A 24,692-nucleotide genomic window follows, 5' to 3' on the forward strand; every position below is an offset into this window, starting at 1 on the left:
TCCCAGCCACGGCAGTGCAGGGGGCCGGGAGGGGTCCCGCTCTCATGCAGGGTCCCCCTGCCAGTCAAGGAACCGTCTCAGAAAGAAGGGAGCGGACGGCTGCTCCCCTCTCCGCAGGCAGGAGCTGACGCGGCCAACGAAGCGTGGTGGTTGTGCCTGAGACGCAGGCTGACTGCTGTCATCGCCGCTGTCCTAGCTGGGCTGGGGCTGTGTCCTGGGAACCTCCGTCTGCACCACGGATGACCTTTCCCGGCTACCACCCACCTGCATTTTATTTGTTTTAAAAGAATCAAATTAATCTTTTATTTAGGAAATTCTCAAATCATATATAATTCAAACTTTTCCAAAGGTAAGCTCTTAGATCTTCCAGACTCTTCTGAGTCATTTCTTCTTGGCTGAAGCTCGTGCTGGAGAGGTTGGGGCAGTTGGTGGTGGGTCACGGGCGGGGCACGGGGTTGCTTTCTCCTGGGGCACCTGTGGCCGTCTGGGGGGGCGAGGAAGGCAAGTGTCCTCAGCTGCCCTTGCTGACGAGCCCCATCTGGAGTCACCTGCTTGGCTCCAGCCAGACCCAGAGGCCTCTAGCAGGGGTGCTGGGGGGAGGGGAGGCCTGCTCCCTGGGAGGGCGAGAGAGGGCAGGACGGGGAAGGGACCGGGGCGTCTGAGCTCTGGGGGAGCCCTGTGCCCACCTTCCCCTCTGCCCCGTGCCCACCTTTCCCGCCCACGCAGGGGCTTACAGGCAGCTTGCATGAACACAGGCGACACAGAACACAGGGACAGGTCACAGGTGCTGGCCGCGCGTCCTGGATCCCGCAGCTGGGCTCCCTGATGCAGGGCCAGGGCTCAGACAAGGCATTTCCTGCTGCCAGTGCGGCTGGTGGGTCACATGGGGTGTCGGAGGGGCTCTCCCCGTCCTGCTGCTTCTTGTCCCCCCACACCATGTCTCCCCAGAAGGTGCAGAGGGTCCCCTACAACCAGCCTCACCCTCCCCAGCTCTTGGGACCCAACCTCCGAGCTCCTGAGAGGTCCTGAGAGGCCCCCCCCCACCGCCCCTGCATCGGGGTAGAAACTGTTTTGTGCAGCCGGCCTTGAGGGTCGGGGATCCCAGACCCCGACAGAAGGCCTTCTGCTGGGGTCACTCCCAGGGTTCTCGCTCTCCCGCTGGAGCCCGCCCGAGGCCCCTCTCAGGGCACATGCAGAATGAGAGAAGGACAAAGACATCTCCAGGATGACGGGGACACATGGGTGCTGGGGAGCTGTGCGGGGTTGCTGGGGGGAGGGCCCGGGGCTGCGGGTGGGGGTTTGGGTCAAGGCCCACACACAGTCCTGCAGGTAGCCTGACGTCAGAAGGGGAGGCCCCGATCCGGGCGGCTGGTGCTCTTACAAGAAGAGGAAGCGACAGTGGGGATATGTGGCACAGAGCGGAGGCCTGGACAGTCCGCAGAAGGTGGCCCTGTTCACGGGTGGGAGAGGCCTTGGGCAAGCCGGCCCTGTGACACCCCCATGGAGGACTTCCTGCCTCGGAGCCCAGAGAAAGATCCGTTCTGTGTGGCCGCAGGGCCGGGGCGGGGGCAGGTGAGCAGAATCCTGGAGAAACCCCGGGGAGAGCCTCCACAGGGAGCACAGAAGCGGCTGAGCGAGCGCAGGCCGCCGGGAGGGCTCCCGGGAGGAGGCCCCGCGTCCAGGAGCAGAAGGGCCGGGCTGGGGCCAGGGGGAGCCAGTGTGGTGGCCGGGGAGGCGGCGGGTGCCGTGTGGCCAGCAGGGTGGGCTGGAGAGTGCTGCGGGGAGTCTGCTTGTGGAGCAGGAGGAGCGGGAGCCTGCGCGGGCCGGGGTCTTCCTCCACCTTTTAAGGCATTTACGTCCTTTTTGTCAGCTGAAGGTGCAATATTGCCCAGGGTAAGCGGCCCCAGTGCAATCGGGCACAGCAGGAAATTAAACCCCCCCCCCCACCTGCCCTGCCCCCGCCCCTCTCTCCCCCTCCGGCACCCCTCCCCCTCCACCCCTGCTGCCACATCTCTTCCTACCCTTCCAGCCCGGGCCCTGCCCTTCCGGCCCACCTTCTCCTGCACTGGGACCTCCCACCCCGCCCCAGCCCCTCCCTGCCCCTCCTGCCCGCACCCCTCCCTCCGCCCCCAGCCCCCAGCAGCGGCCTCCCTCCACCCTTTCTGGAACCATCCAAAGGCCTGTCAGTCTGTACACGGCTCCTTTACTGAAGCGGGCGCACAGGAGCGAGTTACTTACTGTTCTGTGCTTTGCTCTTTTGCTTATAAAAACAGAGGATAATGGACCAAACACCACAACCCACCACTCATCTTAAGAAAGAAACATGACGAACTCAATGAGGCTCCCCGGGAGCCCCCAACTCCGTACCCCGCTCCCCGGAGGGGCCAGTATTCCGAGTTGGCGGCTTTTCTTTCCTGGGCATGTGTAAAAAATTCTTCTAATGATATGCATGTATTCTTTTTTTTTTTTTTTTAAAGATTTTATTTATTTATCTGACAGAGAGAAACCACAAGTACACTGAGAGGCAGGCAGACAGAGAGAGAAGGAAGCAGGCTCCCAGGGAGCCCGATGCGGGACTCGATCCCAGGACCCTGAGATCATGACCTGAGCCGAAGGCAGCGGCTTAACCCACTGAGCCACCCAGGCGCCTTAAGCAGCATTTAGTTTTATTTCGTGTTTCTCTAGAGTCCCGGGCCCGGCCGTAGCGTATTACGCGTTCTGCCGCTCGCCTCCCCGGGCTCACACCTCCGACGGCTCAGACTGGCGCCCGTGGTCCGTGGCTCCGAGCCTGCGCCACCCAGCGCTGCGCGCACCGGCCTGTCCCACGGCCCGTGTCTCCAGGGTTGGCCTTTCCAGCACCACGATTCCGGTGCCCAGAACCATTCCAGGGTGACCAGAGGTCGCGGCGTCTCTCCCGGGAAGTGTCTCTGCAGACATTGTCTCGCCTTTGCACACACTGGCCGTCCCTGGAGGAGGGCCACAGTCCCGGGGCCGACTGCGGTGATCCCAGGTGGCCCGTGCTGGGTGGGAAGTGGATTCCCGGGCATCGGCTGGGGCACGTGGTGGTCAGAGGAGCAGAACACCCCCAGGGCGACCTGGACATCAGACCAGGGGTGACCAGCCTTGACTGTGGAGGACAGAGAAGGCCGCATGGCCCTGTGCCGAGGGACTCGGCTGAAGGAGGAATGAGGTGGGAGGCGGTTGTGCCAGCACAGGGTCGGAGGTGGGCCGCGGGGAGACCGGACGCGTCTCTGCCTCAGCGGACGGGAGCAGAGCCGGCCCCACGATGGCCGGCCCGGGCTTGGGAGGGCGCCGTGAGTGTGGGCGGTGGACGTTGTTTGTACTCACCCTTTAGTTTGCATTGTTCTTTCTAGAGAGTGCGTTCTGGTTCAAAGTCACGTACAGTGAACGTCGTGTCTCCTTTAGGTGAGAGTCTGGAGAATTTTGAGGAGGACCAGGGTTTAGCCTGTGCCCTCAGGCCTGACCCCTCATGGGTGCCCCGAGGCTGCAGCGCGGCAGGGGGTCTGCTTTCCTGGGCATCTGCCCGGGTGGCCCCAGGAGGGGTGGGCTTATGGCCGGCACAGTGCCCTACCTTGGAGAACCGTCCCCGCGGCCGCGAGTCGCTGGCTTGACCCGCTGTCCTGGCCGTGAGCCGTCCGCGGTGGGGACCGACTGCTCTCCTCCGTTTGCTTGCTTAAGAACTTGGGTTCTTTCTGGTCTGGGCGTTAGGACTAGAGCTGTAGGTGTGCATGGACGCTGGTCTTTCGAGCGGGGTGGCTGGGTCGGGGGCCGTGTCTATTTCACTTTGCAGAAAACCCCAAACTGTGCTGCAGGGGTCACACCCTGGGGGACTTTCCCCGGGTCTGGTTGACCTGCCTGCAGCCGCTCTCTGGCTCCCTGCGCTCGGGCAACTTCAGCACCCAGGAGCGCGGATGTGTGGCCACGTGTGGGGCCGGGGCGCTGGCCTGAAGATTCTGGGCCTGACACGCCCAGCACCTCCCATTCACGTGCTGGCAGTGGGTCCTTTGGGGTCTCCAGGTGGGGAAGGGCTGGCTGACCTCTCTTCTGCTTCCGTCTGCGGGATGATCAGTGGGGGACCCCAAAAAGGACTGACATCGATGCCCCTCTCCGCCGGGGGATCGCCTGGGAGTCTCGTGGAGAAACGAAGCAGTGTGACATTCAGAGCGCGTCTGGGCTTGTGGCCGAGAGCCCCGGCTGCGGTCACCACGTGCACGATCTGGTCCCCACGGATCCTGTGGTGCCTCACCAGGGACTTCAGGGAAGGCAGTAGGGCTGCAGGTGTCCTCAGGCTGGTCTGGCCTTGGCTTTTCCAGGTGCATTTTCCCCGCCGGCCTGGCGGGGGCCCGAACACAGACAGAGGTTCCCGGGGTTGGCAGAGCTCGGGAGCAGGAGCGTCTGTAAGTGGTGCAAACGTGAGATCAACGGAAACATTACCTGTTGGGAGAAAGGCGGGGGTCTGCAGAAGCAGAGGGGGATTGGGGGAGAAGCCCTCGTTTGGGGGTGTCTCTGCCCGCTGCAGCCGACGGGTGGCCATGGCCTCTGAGCTCTTTTGTCTTGCATGTGGACGTAGTGAGAGGACGTCCTTCCCTTGCTGTGGACAGAGATGTGGGGACCGGCTGGGCCTGGTTTAGCAGAGAGCCGAGGAGGGAGCAGCCACACCCCACGCCCCAGCACCTGTTAGCGCTTGTCGGCGAGGCGGGGAGTCAGCACCAAGGTGGGCTCTGCCTGCCGGGCCGAGGTCGGGCACCACAGCAGGGCCCTGCCTGGCTGGAGATGTGTTTGCAGAGCCTCGCGGTCCGGACTGGGGTGCAGTCCCCCAAGGTCACTCCGTGTCAGTGGACATTTCTCCTTGGGGCAGCTTGGCTCACACACTGGCCATGTGTGGACGTTCAGAGAAACGTCTCTGAGAAAACCTGCAGGAGCTCCAGGAGACCAGGAGTTTCGGGACCAGGCCCAGGCCTGTCTCTGTTCTCTGGACTGGCCGGTCACTCAGGTCACTTCAGCGGAAGCACCGGCTTCACACCCACACCGCGGGCTCTGCTGTGGCAGCGTGCGGCCTGTGAGGAGACGGTCAGCACGTGGAGCCCCCGCACACATTTAACCCTGTGCAGAGGAATCTGCTTTGGTCCTTTCGAGGGAGATGCTTCCCGAAGGCTGCTGGACGGAGGCGTTGGCCTGACGCTGGCCCTGCCCCACAGGAACCCCGGGCGTGAGGGTTGGGCGTGATCGCTGGCCTCCGTCCCATACGTGCCACGCCAACACGTGCCACCGGAAGATCGTCCGTGGAGGCTGCTGGTCTTCCACAGAGCGTGGCACATCCTGGGGTGTCCCTGTGGGTTTTGGGTTTAGACCTTTGGGCAGCTGCGCCCCGAGTGCCCCGCCCTGCCCTGGTATCTCCCGGAGACCTGTGTCCTCGGGACCCGCCCGCCGTCCTTCCCGCACGCGGGCCGCCCGTGGGCAGGCGACTCACCATCGGCTCATCCCCACCGTCTTCTCTGTGGTTTCTGGAGCGCACGAGAGCGAGGCTGCACAGTCAGCCCCTAAGCCGGCGGAGAGCCCAGCAGACCCGGTTCTGTTCACCTGTGCCCTGGGGTCACCCTCCTATGATGCTGCTTCTCACCCGCCAGGTTCTCCCTCCTGGGTTTTGCCTGTGCTGTTCCCTCCAGCCAGCACACCATTCCCTCTGCATTCAACGGGTCTGCTCCCTCCACGCTCCGAGTTTCTGCCTCAAGAGGGAGTTTCCGAGAGAGAGAGAGAGAGAGAGAGAGAGAGCACCCAGTGGGGAGAGAGAGAAGGCGGACAGAGAGGTGTGGCTGTCAGGAAGCCACGGGCAGGCTTCTGTGCTCCGTTCGCAGAGCCAGACCCTCACGCGTGGGCTCAGTGCGAGGCCGTGCAGCCTCGCCGTCCAGCCAGGGGTCTCGGCCGCTGTGGGTAGCACCCCTGCCCATCCTCCGTCACGCCGCCCGTCCTCCGTCACGCCGCCCGTCCTCCGTCTTGCTGGAATCCACATCCGTCCCCCAGTCTGCAGCTCGGAGAACGTCTCTGATGAGTCTTTTCACTCCTTCCATTTCCAGAATGTTTTCCATCCAGCAGGAGTTTCTCTGCCCCCTGGGGCCTCCCCCAGGCTCTGAGCTGCTTCGTCTTCTCTGCAGCTGTCAGGGACGGAAGATGCCCAGAGACCGTTCCTCTCTGTGTACGTCCGTCTGGCTCTGCCGCCACAACCCCACCTTAAGCCCCCCTGCTCTCTGGGGAACCCCACGCCATGAGCTCCATGGACCCCCACCCCGAGGCGTCCCCATCCTGTCCGCTGGCCCATCCCGTTCTAATGTCTCCTTGGCCCTCTCCATGAGCGGATTCCGGCTGCAGAACACCCGCACGGCAGCGGCGCAGCTCTGTCCCGGCCGACTGCGGTCCGTGTCCCGGCTGTCCCGGCGTGGCTGCCTCATTGCCCTCGAGCTGGGCCTCAGCAGGCGGCTTCTTCGGCAGCAGGAGAAAGGGCACTTCAGAGCCTTCCGTGCCTTCCTCATCGTTCTCCGTCTCAAGGTCACTTGCTGCAGGAAGTCTCTGCTCCAAGCCCAGGTCAGGCGCGCAACGCGGCAAGATGTGCTGAGGGTGTGCGGGGGTCAGTAGCAGCGGGTTTGCCGCCGGATCGGAGAGCTGGTCACTGTCCGGGCGCTGATCCGGGAAATGAACCGGGCGTGGGGACGGAGCTGGAGAAAGGCACTTGCCGGAGAGCAGGCGGGGGTCCCACGGGAATTTCAGCGGCAGGATCTGTGGGCTCCAAGCCGGCCAGTCCCCAGGAGGGAGGGGCCGGGCTCTTTCCCACGGGCTGCCCCCGGTGGCGTTTGAGGGTGGCTCGGTTCATGGACTCTGGTAGAGACCCTGGGTTTCCAGGGAGGCCACGCCAGCCACGGGCTCCTGCAGCACGTGGTGGGTGTGGACAGTGTCTGCCAAAGGGGCCCTGCCTCGGGGAAACCCAAGATGTCCAGCTGGCCCTTCCACACTGGAAGTTTGACTCAGGGCAGTCATGTCACTCACAATTTTAATAACTTAAATACATCGCTTCTATAGGCCTTGCTGAAGGTGGGGGTGATTCTTCATAACCAGGACTCTAATAACCACGACTTCAGAGAAATGACATTTCAAAATAAAGAGCCGACGGATGCCACGGGGTGAATGTTGCGAGCCCCTCAGTGCAGGGGCTTGGACTCCCGCGAGGTGGGCAGGGCCGCCCCGCCCGAGCCTCCGCGCTCACGGCTTCCCTGCTCCTCTCCAAGGACAGAGCTGGAACTGTCCTCTCGGACAGCTGTGGTACCTGGCTGAGTGGGCCCGTCTGTACGTGACGGGCCCGTCTGTCCTGCCTCACCCTTGACAGGTCGCGATTACCTTACCTTCTCTTTGATCCCTTTCAGCCCCGCAGCTTAGCATGGCTGGTGGGGCACAGGGCACAGCCTGGGGCTGGGGGCCCGTCGCCCAGCCACGTGCGGCCGTGGTCAGTGCCCGCAGTCAGTGCCGGCCCGCCGCTGTCCAGAGCCCCAGTAGCAGAATCCCTCCGAGTTGGCCCTTGGCCGCAGCAGGGACCAGACATGACCTCTGGCCAGACGCCTTTCTGCTCGGATGGCTCACGTGCTGTTTCTCTTAGCACCTGCCTTCGTCCCCTCCTGGAGACTGTCTGTGCCTTGGTCAGTGCCTCCGACCATGGTGTGGGAGGAACCCCGGGAAGCCGGTCCACACCTACCTGAGCGCATGGCAGCCACGCTGCCTTTTTATCCTGAGGCGCTGTCCTCCAGGTGCCCGCCTCGTAAGCGCGTGGGAGGTCACTCCTGCCTCCCCTGCTGGGCGGCCGGGGCGGTGGGGGATGCCGGGCATGGGCCCCAGCCCCTCACTGTCAGGAGGAAGCCACGCAAACTACTGGTTTTCTTCTCTATCAGAGACCCGGCTTCCAGCTCTTCTGATGTGCAGAGTCCCTAGGGAGCATGAAAGCCCAGCCGGTGAGGGCTTCTGGGTCAGAGAGTGAAACCCGGAGCTCCTCCCGCCCCAGACCACACATCCTGGTGGCGGATGCATCTGTCCGGCTTTCGGAGAGGGCGTGAGACGGTGCTCGGCGGCCGTGCTTGTGACATAGGGAAAGCCAAGTTATCAAAGGTCACCAGAGAGGGACCTACTTAGATTTTAACCAGTGACAACGTGACAGAAGAGTGGACATGACCCCACTTGTCTTTGTAGAGGGGGTGAGCAGGTGCGGGGCGCTGGGGGTCTGCGGGGTCAGGGAATGGGCTTTACGAAGAGCGCAAAGTAGGTGAGTGGTGTGACAGGAAAACCAATCTGTTGGCCTCTGCCCCCAGTCCCTGGTGCTGGGCCCCGCGTCCCGTGGAACTTGCAGGCATTATGATCGTGGTCCTTCCGGTGAGGCCCTTACACGGCTCTTGGGGGGCTCAGCAGAGGGGCCCGGCCAGGAATAGAAGCTTGGAGCTCTGGACCCCATTCTCTGGGAGGGGGGTGGGCCTTGGTGGTGCATCAGGCTGGGGTCATGAAGCTGCACGCAATCCCCCAACTGTGGGACTCTGGGTCCTTGCCGGTTCCGGAACACGTGGGGTGCTGGAAGGGGGTGCCCAGACCGGGTCCGGCGCTCCTTCCACACCTCGCCCTGCACCCTCCTCCTCGGCGGCCCCTCTACGTTCCCGAGTTCTCGGAGCCGCTCCAGCGAGCCACCAAACCCAGCAGGGGGTCATGGGCACCTCCGTCTGCAGCGGCATCGAAGACACAGATGCGGCTGGGGTCTGACGTCGGGGAGGGGCTGCCTGGTGGGACCGAGCCCTTAACCCCTGAGGTCTGACGCCGCCTGCAGGGAGCCAGCGTCTGCACCCAGGGGAGTCGTCGGACTCCAGCCGCTGTCGCAGGACTGCTTGACGATGGAGAGAGGACGGCCTTTCCTGGAGGCCCGCTCTGTCCTGAGGTCTGACCGCAGGGCAGCAGGGGTGAGGCTCAGCACGCTGCCCGCAGCGATGCAGCACTGAATGCCGTCTGTGTGTCCGGCATGCAGAAAGAGCCGTAGTGTCGGGCGAATGAAGCTTTTCTTGTCAGCAGAACCCAGGTCCCCAGGTGACTCACCGCCCTGGTGACAGACCCAGCCGCTGGGTCCCCAGCGCACGGCAGAGTGGGCTCCTCTCCCACAGACATCTTCATGGCCCCTCTGTGGGGACACCTCCTCCTCCCTGGGGGAGGACACGTGCCATTAATGACTGAATGCTCGCGGCCCTTTGCCTGCCGGGACGGGGATGGGCAGGGCCCCAGCCGAGGACCCGTCCCTTCAAGGAGCAAGTTTTCCAGTGGGGGAGGGGTAGGCCGGGAGTTCACGGTAAAGGTGCCGGAGACGGAGTCCTGGAGACCAGCGCCCGTGGCCCGCGTGCCGACGGGTTGTTGAAAGAGAAACCTTCATGGGAATAACACGTCCAGCCTGGCCACGTGGTCAGGGACGGCCAGGGGCCCCGGGACCTCTGCCGTGGCCAGCATGGGTGATGGATGGGGTCCCCCTAGTGGGGAGATGCGTGTCCCCCCAAAAATACGTCCAAGTCCTGAGGCCTGGTGACCTTGTCTCTCTCTCTCAGGGGTCCAGCTTCGCCGTGCCCCAAGCTGCCTGCGCGGGAGCCCGAGTGCCGTCCCTGGGGTTGAGGAGGCTGTTTTCCAAAGCGTTTGCCTGAGCCCCCGGCTTCGAAGCTTAGCTGTCATTTTAGGTAGGAAAGGGGACTTGGGTCAAGATTAACAAGTGTGCTTTGGGACAGAGCGGCCCCCTGGCAAGACAGGATCCTCCTCGCCTACGGAAGCTGCCAGAAGGGCTGCTGGTGGTTGCCTCCTTCACATGCCCACGGGCAGGGGGCCCTGCTGGGGGTCAGACCCCTGGGAAAGAAGCAGGGGCACAGCCGTTTCCTGGGAGAACCTGGCCATGGAGACTGTGGTCTGGGCAGATGGAGCTCCATGGGGGCTTAGTTCGGCGCAGCCGGCGAGAAGGGGCGAGGTCCCGGCTCTGCAGCTGTCAGGACAGGTCACCACGAGCTGCGGGATTCTGCTGCCCAGGGCCCGGCGGGCGTCCAGGGGCCCCCAGGGAGTGAACGAATGCCTGTGAGAGTGAGCGTATGTTGTGCTGGGGTGCTGTGGGTGGGGGTGGGTGTCCCTACTGGGGTGGGCCGGGGCTTGGGGGGTCATGGGGTGGGCCGGGGCTTGGGGCGTCATGGGGTGGGCCGGGGCTTGGGGGGGTCACTGGCCTTTGCCCTGTCCTGTGGGCCCGCCTCCCCACCTTGTGCGCCCGGGGCAGGCTTCTCCGGGCTCAGGACATGGGGTGCTGTGAGCGACCTTGGGCCCTGGGCAGGTAGACAGTTGCACCAGCCCCGAGGGGACAGTCACCAGGACGCAGGACGCTGCTGGGACCTGGGAATGGCTCCTCCTTGGTGGTGGGGCGGCAGATCCCCGGGTGGGCGCCTTCCCGGACCTCCTGTCCCAGAGCCGCCGTCCGCGGAGTTCCGGCCACATCCTGGGTGCCCTGGGCTCCGTGATTCCAGGAGGTGGACAGGCCTGGCCTCTCCACGTCCATGACACGGGGGAGTAGGGCGTTCGCTTCTCTGGGACAGCTACCTTTTCTTCCCTGGTGGTGCCCTGTCTTCCCATGCGGGCCCCGTGCCCTCGCGCCTGGGGTCCTCGGACGGGCGGCCGCTCCCAGCAGCGTGTCCTTGGGCTGAGTTCCAGCGAGTGAGCAGGGGGACACGAACAGCTCCTGCTCCGAGGCGGTTTACAGTAGAAATGACACCACTGCGTGACCCTCTGTTGATCGTTCACAGCTTTTCAGACAATTCTGAACTTTGCTGTCGCTCAAGGGAGCCCCGGGCTCCGACGGGACAGCCGAGAGCTGGACCCTGAGCCTGCAGACGGCTGTCCTCCTGCCTGAGGCTCCGTGGCCGATGGAGGGGTGTCCTTGTCGGCTCTGGGTTCTCCGGGGACCCCTGCGCGGTCGCCCTCTGCGCTGGCGGCTCCTCCCCCGAGTGTCACGCGGCCGACGGGACTCAGCGTCAGCTGCGTTGGGGTCGCGCCCGGAGCGACAGGGGCACAGGGCAGTCGGTCCTCAACTGGGCGGCGTCCCCCTCGCGAAGACAAGTCACTTGGCACCTACCCTGCGTCCGACGCGGGGCCTGGTCTGGTCTGTGGGGACACTCGGATCCCGGTCCGGCCCCAGGGTTCGAGGCCCGAGCCCTCTGCCAGCAGGAGGCCTTGCCCAGCGCAGTCAGGGGGCCAGCTGGGGGATCAGGGCGGGGGAGCAAGCCGGGAGGCACGGAGGGGCCGCACGCCCGCACCTCCCAACGCACTGACCCATTTTTCTCTGGAGAACTAAATATACAGTCAAGTGTGAATTGGGGCTCCCCCCCCCGAAGGAGCAGCTGGGGGAGAGAGATGGGGGGGCGGGAGCTCGGGGGTGCAGGGGTGGGGTGCAGCTGCGGACAGGGTCAGGCACCTATGACCAAAAGGTGTGACAGCCAGTGTCCCACCTGAGGGTAGGCCAGTCCTTGGGGCCCGAGAGGTCTGCATCCTGGGTCCGTCCAGCAGGGGCAGGCCCAGGACCAGCCTGGGACCCGCAGAGGCTGCGATCGCGCTGCTTCCTCCCTGCGTGGGGCGGGGGTGCGCATCCGCGGCTCCTCAGACCAGACGGACGGAGCCTCTCCGGTGGGTCCGCCGGGGACTCACTGCACCGCAGACCAGTGCCCTCCTCTGTGCCGGGGGGGGGGTCACGGTGCAGGGGGGTGGGGGGCGGGACGCAGCCCCGTGGGGGCGGGATGACCTTTGTCCCTGCGGGTCCTTCTGCCCCGTGCTCCTCCCCCTCCTCCCCCAGACCTGGGAGCAAAGGTGAGGAAGGCTGATTTCTGGAGGACAGGGGAGGGGGGCTGTGAGCCCGGCGGGGGCGGGAATGGCGGGAGGAGCCTGTGTGACACCCGGGTCCCCTGGGTCCCCTGGGCTCCACTGCAGGGGGCACAGCCCCTCCCCAGGGACTCAGAAGCCTCAAAGCAGGCATCCGCAGACAGCGACATTGCCTCAAAATCCAGGTGCTTTCAAAGGGTCAGCTTGTTTTTTTTTTTTTTTTAGGTATTTCAGGAATATTTCCCTTTAGATGTTTGGTCAAAGGCGGACGTGGGTTTGACATTTATCCTAGGAGAGTCCAGCAGTATAGTTTAGGAGATAATCCTTGAAGATGTCCTTCCCGCGCTCACGGACACACGTCTACTCACAGGAAGTGGTCGTTACTGCCGCGGCTGCCGCAGGAAGGGACGGCGGCAGGTTAGACTTTGAAGCTGGAGCTGCTCCGGCGCTGGAGGGCAGACTGGACCCTGAAGCCCGCGGCCCTGTTTACCGCAGCCTTTCCCCCCAGGAATTCATAGTCCGTGCCTGGCCTTTTTTTTATCAGCTGGACGCCCCTCTTTGGAGAAGGAAGGAAGCTTTGTTATTCAGAGACAGTTGGGGAGAAAGAACAAAATTTACATCAAAGTCCAGGTGATTTGATGAATATTCATGTGGACAATTTAATCAGCGCCTGTTCATTATCTGCATTTCCATGTGAAACAGTTTCCTGGAATATAAATAAAGACCCAGAGCAATTGTTTTGACTTTCATTTCTGTCTTCAGTGTTGGGGTTTCTGGCTGCCTTCAGGACTGGCTGCCTGTGTAGCCGGAGAGAGGCCGTGTCGGGACCCCCTGGCACAGACCACGGGGACGGCCACTCTGGGATCCAGCTGCCCCTCGCGGGCACCTGGCACCTCTACCTGCGACACGTCAGGCCAGTCACACCGCATGGCCTTCCAGCAGGACGCCCCTTAGTCTCAGGAATAATCCAGTACAAATACAGGGGACAGGGTTGTCCACTGGACCCCGGGGTGGCGGGCCCCTGGGCTAGAGGTGACTGTTGAGGGCGGAGAGCAATCTGGGGGTCCCCTATGCCAGCTGGCTGCCCTGGTCATGGTTGTTCCTGGATGTCCCATAGGCGGGGACTGAGGTGCTGGGGGGCGTGGGTGGCAGCCGGGGAGGTCAGCCACAGGTCGGCCACGGCCTCACCTTCCTCCAGCTGCTCAGGCTGCATGCAAATCCCACAGCTGACCTCCCAGGGGTCCGCACGTGCGTCCAAGTGAAGTGACACCTCATCTCACCTGTAAGCACGACAACACATCCGAGAACGGAACCCAGGGCCGGCTGCACGCAGGGCCACCTGGTGTGGCACAGGCTTCTGGGGGCCACTCGCTCCACAGATGTGCAAACCCTCTGACCCAGCCGCTTCTCTTCTAGAAGTGGGTCCCGGGGAAATGATTAGATATGATTTTGCATAGGAAGTTAATTAAAAGACTGTTTATAATCGTGAAAAAATTAGAAACAATTGTCAGGTTTAATAACTAGAAGCCGGTGAGCAGCATTCCAGTTGCTCGTTGGAGCGGACCGTGCGGACCGTGAGCACAGCACCGACACTTTCTGCAGGACCACAGACCAGGCGGAGGGTCAGGCTTCACCCAGGTCTAGATCCGGTCGGCGACCGCCCAACGGCCACCGGGAGATCGGGGAGAGGGGCCCATGGAGGGCACATGCGGGCGCTGGAGCGACAGCGGGGGTGGCCGGTCGCAGACACCCACAGAGGATGGTGCATCCTCGGGGTCAGAGGCCGCAGCTCAGAGATGCCCGGGATGCACACGCGGACAGCACGGGCTGCGCCAGAGTCCAGCCCTGCACCAGAAGGTCCTTGCTCTGTAACCAGCTTTCTCCCCACGAGGAGTGACAGGGGACCTGTGTTCCTCTCTTCTCAGGGCTTTTCTGAGTCTTTGTGGTGTCCCCCAACTAACCTTTACCACTTTGGTAATCCCCAGAGAAATACAGGGAATGTCCTGTAAAAACCTGCCTCTGTGTGGTTTCCTACTTCTGTTCACCTGTCGGGGAGCCGGAGGCGGCCAGCATGTCCACTGTGGCCCCGGCCACGGCCCCGCCGTGCACCTGCTGGGCCTACACCCATGGCACCGGCTCATCCAGCTTTGGGAGCGGAAATGTGCCGTCCGGTCCCCTTGGTCCGCATCGGCTTCTCTGGGATGGCATTAAGAAAGATGGACTTCTCGGCGAGCCCTTGCGTGGGGACTGTGAAAGAGAAATGACCGGGGTCTTCGGGTTTAGTAGCCTGGTTCTTACGGTTTTAGCGCAGAAAGAGTGACGAGCTTCTAGCTTAACGTGCGTCACAGAAACAGAACAGCCGTTTTATTTCTAACTTTGTGGAAGGTGAACCTGCTCCCATTTTGCAGGAATAACTGTTTTGCAACATGATTTTTTGCTTTCCAATGACCTCATTGAAATAAACCAAGGACGTCACCGGGGACAGAGATGGTGCCTCAGGGACAGCGTTCTGGTTCACGCATGGCCGGGGAGGTGAGCGCATGTCCTAGAGAAGATGCACCATTCCGGCCACTGGAGCTGGAGTCGTGGCTTTGGCTGGAATCTGGGCCTCCTCCCCAGGCCTCTGGTTGACATCATCCCCCTTCTGGGGTCAAGGGCAGGGAAATTCTGGAAATTTAAAAATATGCCCACATGGGGCGCTGGGCTGACGCGGCCCAAAGAGTGTGCGACTCTCGATGTGGGGTTGTGAGTTCGAGCCGCAAGTTGGGCGGAGAGATTACTTTAAAGTGAAACCTGAAAAAACACCTGTGCACAAATTCGCGGACACCCCTCCCTCCGAAGGCGGAGGCCACGTCAGCGCCCTGCCTGCAGGGCTGGGCCTCGCACTGCGCACAAGCCAGGAGCACCTGCGAAATGACGGGCGGCTCCACAGGGCTTCCGAAGCCAGGAGCTGGCCTCAGGCCTTCCTGTGAAGCGACCTCAGGCACAGGACGGCCTCATGGCAGACGTGGGCCGGAAGCCCCGGTGAGGCTGCTCCCGGATTCCTGTGTCACGGAGACGCGGTGACAGGCACCTCCTGCGGGACGCCACCACGTTCTGGGCCGGCTGGTCTCGCACGAGCAGAGGACGCCTGTTCTGCCCACCTCGCTGCCTCGACGCCCAACCCGCCGCTTTTCTCTTCTTTTTTTCTTAGGATTTTAAAACAAATTCTAGGTATCATGCTATTTTGTCTGGATAGAATTCAGGATTTTTTTCCCTCGCATTTTACAAGAAGAGGTTGTGGGACGTTGCAGGCGCACACGGGAAGTCTGGAGAGCCTGTGGCTCCGCGCTCCACACGTCGTGCTGCTCACCTCGGGGCTTCCTTCCCCCAAGAACCAGACAAGACCAAAGCTGTGACACCTTCCCCGCCGGGGAAACTGAGGCACGTTCCGGCGGTGGTTATCGCCGCGCTTGGCACAGAGTCTGAAAACCGGAGGGCGTGTGCGTGTTTGAAACGGCGTGTCTGGCCGTGTTTATGCCTTTCCCCGTCACCGCCCCCTGCAGGAGGGAAACAAAGCAAAATTAATTTAAAATTTTGATTAATTAAATTAAAATTAATGAAATTCATTAATTTCTCCCAGAGAGAGATTAAATCGCACGGAATCAGATTTTTCATCTCCCTCTTCCGTCCCCAGAACGAGTCCTTCCTTTCAGGGGGCAACGCTGCCCTTGTGGAGAGCGAATGGGGGGCCGGGGCGGCTGGTGACCTTCTGGGACCTGCTGCTTGGCCCGCGGCAGGGGGTGGTTCGGGTGAGGGCGCCGCGTGGCTGCGTCCGGGTCTCTCGGCCGAGCAGCGCTGGTGTGGACACAGGCCGGAGGGAGGTCCAGCCCAGCACGGGGGGCCAGCAGCGCCCGCCCAGCCCCACGGTGGCCGCGTACGGGCCATGGGGACAGTGGCCGCGCCGGAGGGCGCCGGCACCGTTTGCGCAAGGGAATCCGGTGCTGTTGTCTTGGCTTCCATTCTCTGCAGGGGCCGCGGGCTGGGTGTTGCCACGACTCAAGGCCCCAAGGTCCCAGCCTCTCCACCTTCACCAGGGGAGGGGGCGTAAGGACCTCACGCAGGAAGAGACCTCGGGAAGGCCACTGGGATCCGTTCAGAGGGCCCGCAGGGTTGCCCGGCCGGAATCTTCCGGAGTGCCCCCCCGGCTGCCAGCACACGGGCCTCCACCGTTCTGCTGTCCCCTCGCATCTGCCTCCCGAGCAGGTAGAAGGTGGGAGCGCACGACGGCTTGTTTCCCGTTCACCCACGTTACAGGGTGACCTCCAAATGCCCTCCAGAGCAGAGGTCCCATGTGCGCCTCTGAAGCCCCCCACCCAGCCCTCGTGGGGACCGACACTGGTTTTAGTTTCTGCCAATCTGAAGCAGTGCAAGAGCCTCTCATTGTTTTAATTATCTACTTTTTAAGGATTTTATTTATTTATTTGGCAGAGAGAAAGAAAGCAGCAGAGGGAGAGGGAGAAGCAGGCTCCCCACTGAGCAGAGAGCCCGACCCGGGGCTTGATCCCAGGACCCTGGGACCATGACCTGAGCCGAAGGCAGAGGCTTGATGACTGAGCCGCCAGGCGCCCAGAGCATCTCACTGTTTGAGTTTGAATTTCCCCAGTACGTTCAGGTCGCCGTCCCTGTGAACGGTCTCATCACAGCCTTTGTGCGTTTTGTCTCCTGGGCTCTTTCTTTCTATGATTGATTTGTAGGAAAATCATCATGTTTCCTAGATACTGACTATTTCTAGGTGACACACGTTGCAAGCAGTTTTCCTCCTCACCTGTGCCGTCCTTGTTTCGGGTTTGTCTCTGTGTCCTGCTACACCCGAATTCTGTGCCTCGATCTGGATCTAGAATGAGTCCTTTCCTTCCCGAGTCCGCGTTTCTCCTTTCTTGCCCCGTGTTTCCTTCGCGTGCTCTTGGATATGTCTTTCTGATCTGGTTCTCAACATCGGGCCTTTGATACATTGGGAATTCATGGTTGTCCTTGTGGAGAACTGGGGATCTAGAATTTTTCCCAGTGGGGGACGTCAAGTGTCTCGGAGTTAGTTATCGAGTGGGGAGTGGTCATTTCCCTGCTTTGATTTGCAGTGTTCCCTGTACCGTGCGACAGGTGCCGTCTGTGTGTGCGTGGGGCTCCGAGGCACTTTCCCGAGCTTTCTCGTCTGCTCCAGGACCCAGCTGTGTGCCCCGGGACCTTCCCACCTCACGTGGGGGCGACTCGGCTTTGAGACAGGCCTCCGTGATCCCATTATGACACGCCTTCCTCTTTTAGCATGGTCTTGGCTGTTCTTGGACTTTTAAGCTTTCAAATAGATTTTAGAATCCGTTTTACAAGTTGCACAGAAAACTATTTTGGGGTTTTGATTGTAGTTGTTTTGCGTTTATAAACTGATTTGGAGAGAATTGGCGTCTCCGCGAAGCTGGGTCTTCCCATTCTTCAGCGCTGGACGTCCTGTACTTGTTACGTCTTTTCTGAGGTCAGTGAGTCATGGTTTTTACTACGGCTTTCTCCATGATATCTGGAGCATCTTACGTTAGATTCAGTTTTGGAGAACTTACAGTCTTTCTGTCTCTCCCTCTCTCTCTTTTGTGAGTCACGTTTCCTAATTAGTCACTGCTGACGTGGAAGCATGTTTTCCTCTCTGTGTGGTGAACTCGGAGGCAGTGGCCTGGCTGAACCTTCGCATGAGTTTTAGCTATAAATTTCCTTTCATCTTTTTCTGTGCAAAGGTATAAAGATCTGCTAATAATTACCTCATCTTTTATGACCTGTATCCTAACCTTCAAAGTGAACGTACCGACTGGCAGGAATCGGTACCATGGAACCGGCGTGGGAGCTACCGGCCGGGTCCCACCCCCGGCCAGCCCCGGGGACCCGGCTTGGCAGATGCTTCGGGCTGGTCTCGGAGGACAGGAGACTCTGCCGGGTGACGGAGAAGGACGAAGACAAGGACTCACCAGACAGAGGACCCGGACGTAGGGAATGTATTAGGATTTGGAAGTGCGGTAGCAGGTGTGGAGGTCGGGGCCAGGAGAGAGGAGACAGCGTCCAGCGATGCGGCTGGAGAGACAGTGCTACAGCGTTTTCAGTCAGGAATGCCAAGACCAATACCTTTACATCAGCCTTTTATGATAAAACTTACGAACTGAAGAATGCAGTTTGCTGGGTTTCGGCACCCGTGTGGGTGACACTGCCGTCACCACGACGGTGCCGCAGAGCTGTCCTGTCCCTTCCCCGAGTTCCTGCGTTCTTTGCGGTCCGTTGCTGGTCCTCGTGCCGACTCCGGAGGTCCTGCCTGTGCAGCCGTTTCCGTCTGGGTCCTCTCCCCACGCATGGTGTCGGCTCCGTTCACTGCCGGGTGCGGCTCTGTGCCGCGGGTCGACCCCGGTTTCCTCCGCGCTCCACCGGCTGATGGGGATGTGCGCCGGTTCCAGGCTTTGGCTGTTACCAGTGAAGCTGTCGCGAACCCTTGTGAGCGCGTCCCCGTGCGGGTTTCGTCTCGCGGTACGAGCTCGGAGTGGGGTCGCCAGGTTACATGGCGAGGATATAGTTACCACTGTAAAGACCCGGCAGATTGTACTTCCAAGCGGCTGTACCGTTTTGCAGTTTTACCTGTAGTGAGCCGTCTTGGTGGGTATACAGTGGTGTCTCATTGTGGTTTTAATATCCATTTCCCTCAAGACAAACATGTGGAGCGTTTTTTCTCGTGCTTACTGACCGCTCGTGTGTGTTTGTTTGCGAAGCACCTGTTCCGCTCTTCTGTTAAAATAAAATCGTTCTGTTTCCTTGTGTTCTTATTACGGACTTGCAGAAGAATTTCTGTGTTCTGGTCGCAAGTCCTTTGTCAGATATAATCAGGTAACACTCTCTCCCAGTTAGCTTGTTTTTTAATTTTAATAGTTCTCAAAAATAAAAGTTTTAAATTTTGATAAGTCCAATTCCTCAGTTTTTTCCTTATGGCTCTGCTTTCTGTGTCCTGTCAAGACGTCCTGGCCAGTCCGCGCGGACAGACTTTCGCACGGCGGTGTGACGGCTTTAGCTCTTCCTTCAGGTCTGGGGTCCCTCCTAAGTTCCTCTTTCATATGACGGTGGGATAGATCTGTGGTATCTGGGATTTGTTTTCCCAACCTGATACCCAGCTGTTCTAGGATCATTAGCTGAATGTTCACTTTTGGTTCTTTTTTTTTTTTTTTTTTTTCTGTCTTTCATTTGGAAAGTTCCTATTTCTAGTGTTTGTGGTCACTAAAATTTTCTCTCCAAATGTGGAATCTGCTGTTGTTCCTATCCAGTGTGTTTTTCAAATAAACGTTTCTGTTTTAGATTTGGAGAACTACTGCGGAGCTCCTGTGGGGAGGGACTGTGTCCCCATGCCCTTTCCTCTCCTGTTAGCATCTTCATGAGTAACGCGCGTCTGTCACAATTCACGAACCAATAGCAATGCGTGGCCATTAACAGAAGTCCACACACTGTCCAGACGCTCCTGCGAAAGGCCTGGTGTACAGTCTCTATGGGAGACTTCAAGCTCTTTGAAGCAGAGTATTGTCACCTCTTCAAGAACAAAGCATCTTTGGCTGGCTGTTCATTTTCTGATCTGTAGGTGAGAAGTATAGCCATTTCTGAAATTGTGCTAACACTGAAAGAATTCATAAAAGCAAGTTAATTTTAGAAAGGGAAATATATGAAGAAAAAACTCTTGCTCAAAAGTGTTCTGATCAGGAACAAGGTAAGGGCATCCCCTTTTGCCAAGCCTTTTCAACATTGTACTAGAAATCCTAGCTAATGCCATAGGAAGAGAAAAGGAAATAAAAGTATATGATTGGGAGGAAAGAAATAAAAATATATTTCTTCACAGAAGACATGATCATTTATGTGAAAAATCTGAAGACCAAATTGCTAATAAGCAATTATAGCCAAGTTTAAGGACACAAGATTCATATACAAAAGTTAATCACTTTTCCTGTGCACCACCAATGAACAAGTGGAATAGGAAATTAAGAACATGTTATCATTTACATCAGCATTTTCCAAAATGGAATACTTAGAAAAATGCTTAGATATAGATTTTACAAAATATGTCAGGATCCATCCAAGAAAACAAAACTCTGATGCTAAAATCAAAGAACCAAGTGAGTGGAGAGGTATCCCATGTTCATGGATGGGGAGACCAGGGATTCAACACCGTCCCAGTCAAGAGCCAGCAAGCTGTGCTGCGGCTGTCGACAACCGATGCTGACGTTTGGATGCAGAGGACACACGGGCTCAGAATCTCACGGACACTGAAGGGGAGGCACAAGGTCGGAGACTGGCGTTCCCCGGCCTCAAGGCTCCCTGTGAAGTGCGGTAATCAGGACGGTGTGGCGTTGGTGAAAAAGCAGACAGACGGGCCAGTGGGTCAGAGAAACAGACCCAGGGAGGGCAGTGACTGACGTTCGACGGAGCGAAGGCGGCGTCTTCAGCAGATGGTGCTGGGACACGTGCAAGACAAGGAGTCGAGAGCCAGACCGCGCACCTTCACGGAAGCTGACCCAAAGCGCATCACAGACCGAAAGGTAAGACGTGAAACGGCAACGCTGGGAAATACAACAGGAGAAAGGGCAGGTGACCTCGGGTTGGCAAGAAGGTTAGATGTACACCCAAGTTACAGTCTGTGAATGAGAAACTTAATAAGCGGGAGTTCATTAAAGTGAAAACTTCTGCTCTGAGAAATACAGCGTCATGAGAATGAGAAGATAAGCCACAGATTGGGTGAAAGCATTCGCAAAATACACATCTGCTGGGGGGCTGTTACCCACAATATACAAAGAACATTTAAAATTCAACAATAAGAAAACAACAACCTGATTTAACCGTGGCCCAAAGACTTGATCAGACATTTTGTAAAGAAGATAACCGGACGGCTAGCAAGCATGTGAAAGGACATCACCGTCATATGTGATTGGGGAGTTGGGAACGGAAACAGCCACGAGACAACACTTGACCGGTTAGAGTGACGAAATCCAAGCACGGACCAGCGTGTGCTGGTGAGGACGTGGGGCGACAGGAGCTCTGTCATCGCTGGTGGGGACGCAGGACGGTAGAGTCAGCTTGTAGGATGGTTCTGCAGCTTCTCACAAAATCTGATCCAGCAGTGGCACTCCTCAGTGTTTGCCCAGATGAATTAAAAACTTACATTCACTCAAGAATCTCGTGTTTATAGTAGCCTTTATTCATAATTGCCACAATTCGAAAGTGACCCAGACGTCCTTCGGTAGGCGAGTGGATAAACAGAGAAACCTTGGTCTATGCAGACAGCGGAGGATCGTTTGTTGTTGAAAAGAGCGCGGACCGAGCCATGAGAAGGCGAGAGGCGCCTTCAGTTCCCGCTGCTACGTGACGGAAGCCGGTGTGAAAAGGCCTCAGAGACGGGATTCCGCTCACAGGACGTTCTGGAAAAGACAGAACTATGAGGACAGTAGAAAGATCTGTAATTCCCAGGGGTTGAGGGAGGGAGGGGTGACTAGGGAGCACAGGGGGTTTTTAGGGCCTCGAAGCCACTCTGCGTGGTGTCGTCATGGTGGGTCCAGGTCTTTACACGTCCGTCCTGAGCCGCAGAGCGCACCACGCCAAGGGTCAGCCACGGACTTGGGGGGACTTGGTGAGTCGATGTGGCTTCGCCGGTTGTAACAAAGGCCCGGACTGGTGTGGGTGTGGACAGTCGGGGAGGCTGTGCTTGGGGGGGCAGGGGGGCAGGGAAGCTCTGCACCTTCTCCTCAGTGTTGCTGTGAAAACTGCTCAAAGGTATGAAGTTTATTAGTAAGTAAAACATTCCAGAAAAAAAGAATGCCGAAATTTCGATTTGGGCAGTGTTGTATAATGACTTTACAAAGTCACACACTTTTAAGCAATTGTTCTCAAAGACCTTTTTTTGGGAGTCTTTTGTCTAGCCCACTCTTCTTCCCAGTGGAAAGGTTTTCCTCCCGAAATCTGCTTAGATGGATAGTGAATTAATTGAATTGCTTTATTTATACTGTCGTGTTCGCTTGATGACTGCCCTGTTTTTTTAGAACTCCTGAAATAACTTAGACAAATTAATTAAGATGACAAGTTGAGCATGAATATTACATTTCCTTTTTAGAATCATGATTTGGATAGACTGTAATTTGAATTTACTGCATTTTAATTCCTAAAGTACTTTCTCAATCTTTGGGGAGGGGAAACGCGTCTTTGCAGGGATCCGCTCTTGTTTGGAGCTGCTAGGCTTGCGGCCGTGTCTGTCTTGAAGAGCCTCCAGAGGAGGGGGTGCCCATGGCACGGCGGCCCTGAGGGCCGGCACCCCTGCCCTGGCAGGTCTGCTGTGCCTTCTGTTTGCAGGTCACTGAGCTCAGCCACGTCCCTCCACAGGGCAAGGATGTGACGGGCGGTCCGCCTTGGAGCCTGGACACAGATCTGAGTTTCAAACCCAGGCTTTTTGGGGTCGGAGCATCTGCAAACGCTCGGCGATGTTTCAGGAAGGCCACGGGGCTCCTTCCCACCGGGAAGCGGAAGGCCACCGCCCTCCAGGGGCTTGTCTGGGGGAGGACGTGGGAGCGGGAGGGTGCAGAGGGTTCTCGGGGGAGCAGGTTTGGAGACCGCCCTCATCGTCTCTGCAGGAAACGCCTGCGGACCCTGGTGTCCCCGTCTTCACGTACAGGCTTCTCCTGGGCTCTGGGACGGGTGGGGGGGGGCGCGGGGCAGGGGCTGCCGCCTGCAGGCTCCTGTTCCTGCGTCTCCTCTCGGACGGTCACGTAAGTGTCATCTGAGGTGCTCGTCAGACGAGGAGGTGATGAGACCCTCCCTTGCTCTGCTCCTGTGTGAGGGACGAGAGGACCGCGCCCCCCGTGACCCGTCCCTGCGCCCCCGCAGAGAGGACCCAGCATCCTGGGGACCTGGCCTCACGCTTGTGGCCCTGGCCAGGGACGGCCACCCTGGCTCCCGGGACACCTCGCTGAGGTCAGCTGGGGAAGCTCCTCCGATCCAGCAGACCAGCCCTGGGCCCCTCCCACGCAGCCCTGCGCTTCCACACGTGCCCACGTGTGTCTCGCTCCCCAGGCAAAGGGAGCCGTGGGATGTGTGAGCCATGGGATGTGGCCAGCCAGCCCGCCAGCCTGGAGTCTCTGGGACAGGGGCCCCGTCCTGCTCAGTGTCTAGCCCCAGCCCCAGCTCGGCGGCTCCAGGAGGCGTGTGGGGGTCTCCCTGCCTCCTGGAGCGACGTCAGCTCCCTGTCCCCGGCTCCTCGGAACCTTCTGTCAGTTCTCAAAGTCTGTTCCATTCTCTCTGACCATTGATTGTTTTTTTAAAATTTGCAGCCTGGAGGAAGCAAGTGCTGTCATTGGAAAGTGGATCCTCTCCGGTGGACGGCTGCAGGTGACCAGGCTGGACAGGGTACTGTCCAGCTGTGCCCGCTACCGCTCTCCCCGGCCTGCAGGCTGACCTGTGTCAGCTGGTCACTTGCCCCCTGGTTTCTGCTGGGCACAGGCCGTAGGTGGAGGAGGAGGGCGGTGGCCAGAGTGTTTTCTCCAACTCCTCCGTGGGCCTTTTGGAGTTGCCCTGCTCCTGGCCCCGTGGCTTTCTCTGGCAGGGTCTCCCCTTGAGCTCTGCCCACCACAGGAGACAGCCCCGCCGGGATGGTCTTGGGCTCCGCACACCCGTGGGGTTTCCTGATGTGCAGGTTCGGTTCATGGCAGGCGTGCTGGGGCAGGGCTTGGGTGGCCTCGTGAGCTGTGCCTGGAGGCCTGGCCGGCAGGACCTTGGCTCCCCATCCTCAGCAGTGGGAGCCCAGCACCAGCCGTGCCCTCGTCCCGTTGCTAGCCTCACTGCTGCCCAAGGCCTTCCCTGCTCCGGCCACAGGGGTCTGGGCAGTGAGTTTTGTGGCTGCTGGACTCAGAGTGGCCTTCCTTCCCTCGGTCCCTGAACAGTTCGGCTGAGGAGCACGTGCTGCTTGAAACCGTGTTCTCCCCAGCAGGGCTTGGCTTCCGAGACAGCCCTCCTCGACTGGTAAACGGAATTGAAAAAATCTTCTCAAGAAAGAAGAGAAGCACCTTCAGTTTCTAAATTAGGGAATTTATGGTGATAAATCAAGAGTGCCTCCTCTAATAATCATAGAAAAACATGATAATATGATTTACTCTTAAAAGTATTTCTAATATAATACTAGAAAAATTATATTTCAGCTAATATCTGGTTAGCCTGTTGTGAGTGTATGCAAATACCTCTGGAAATATTAATATATACTGCCAGCTTTAGCTAATTAGAGAAATAGTTTCAGGAGGAATGGCCTCCTGATAATTTAATCATGGTTCGGTCTTTGCAGAAAATTACGGTATTTGTTATTAGTTTCGTCTGATTTTCCAAGGAATGAGACATTGGATAAAATCTTTTATCATGTGAGCCAAAAATTATATTTTATTTAATTGTGAAAATTGTTCTGATCTGAATGCTTCTAAGCCCGCTTCCAGGGTCTTTGCTGTCTTGCACACCTGCCCTGGGTGTCGTCCGCGTGGACTCGAAGCCCAGGGGTGTGACAGCTCCTGGCCGTCAGCTTCCGGTGACCGTCGGATGAACCGTTTGGAGCAGGGACTCTCTGAGGAAGGGTTTCTTATGTGTAGAGGCCAGGAGTAATCTTTTCACAAAGACTTTTTGGGAATATTTTAACAAATGACATTAATCACAGCATTTTTTAAAGTGAAAAGTGGAATGAGCCGAGTGTCTGATGACCCTGATTA

At 58.8% G+C, this 24,692-nt stretch overlaps 1 long non-coding RNA gene across 4 annotated transcripts; it reads left to right on the top strand.

The window, feature by feature from the left end:
• The first annotated feature begins 1,359 nt into the window (after positions 1–1,359).
• LOC131830532 (uncharacterized) lies at positions 1,360–12,671 on the top strand. 4 transcript variants are annotated; one of them, XR_009353200.1, is made up of 3 exons: positions 1,360–1,572; positions 9,630–9,755; positions 12,148–12,671. It is a non-coding gene; the product is annotated as an uncharacterized LOC131830532 (long non-coding RNA). The 4 variants fall into 4 exon arrangements; XR_009353201.1 differs by lacking the exon at positions 1,360–1,572 and adding an exon at positions 5,989–9,123; XR_009353202.1 differs by lacking the exon at positions 1,360–1,572 and adding an exon at positions 5,989–8,999.
• Positions 12,672–24,692: the final 12,021 nt, after the last annotated feature.

Source organism: Mustela lutreola, chromosome 4, assembly GCF_030435805.1.
Source record: "Mustela lutreola isolate mMusLut2 chromosome 4, mMusLut2.pri, whole genome shotgun sequence".
NCBI classification, from domain to species: domain Eukaryota; kingdom Metazoa; phylum Chordata; class Mammalia; order Carnivora; family Mustelidae; genus Mustela; species Mustela lutreola.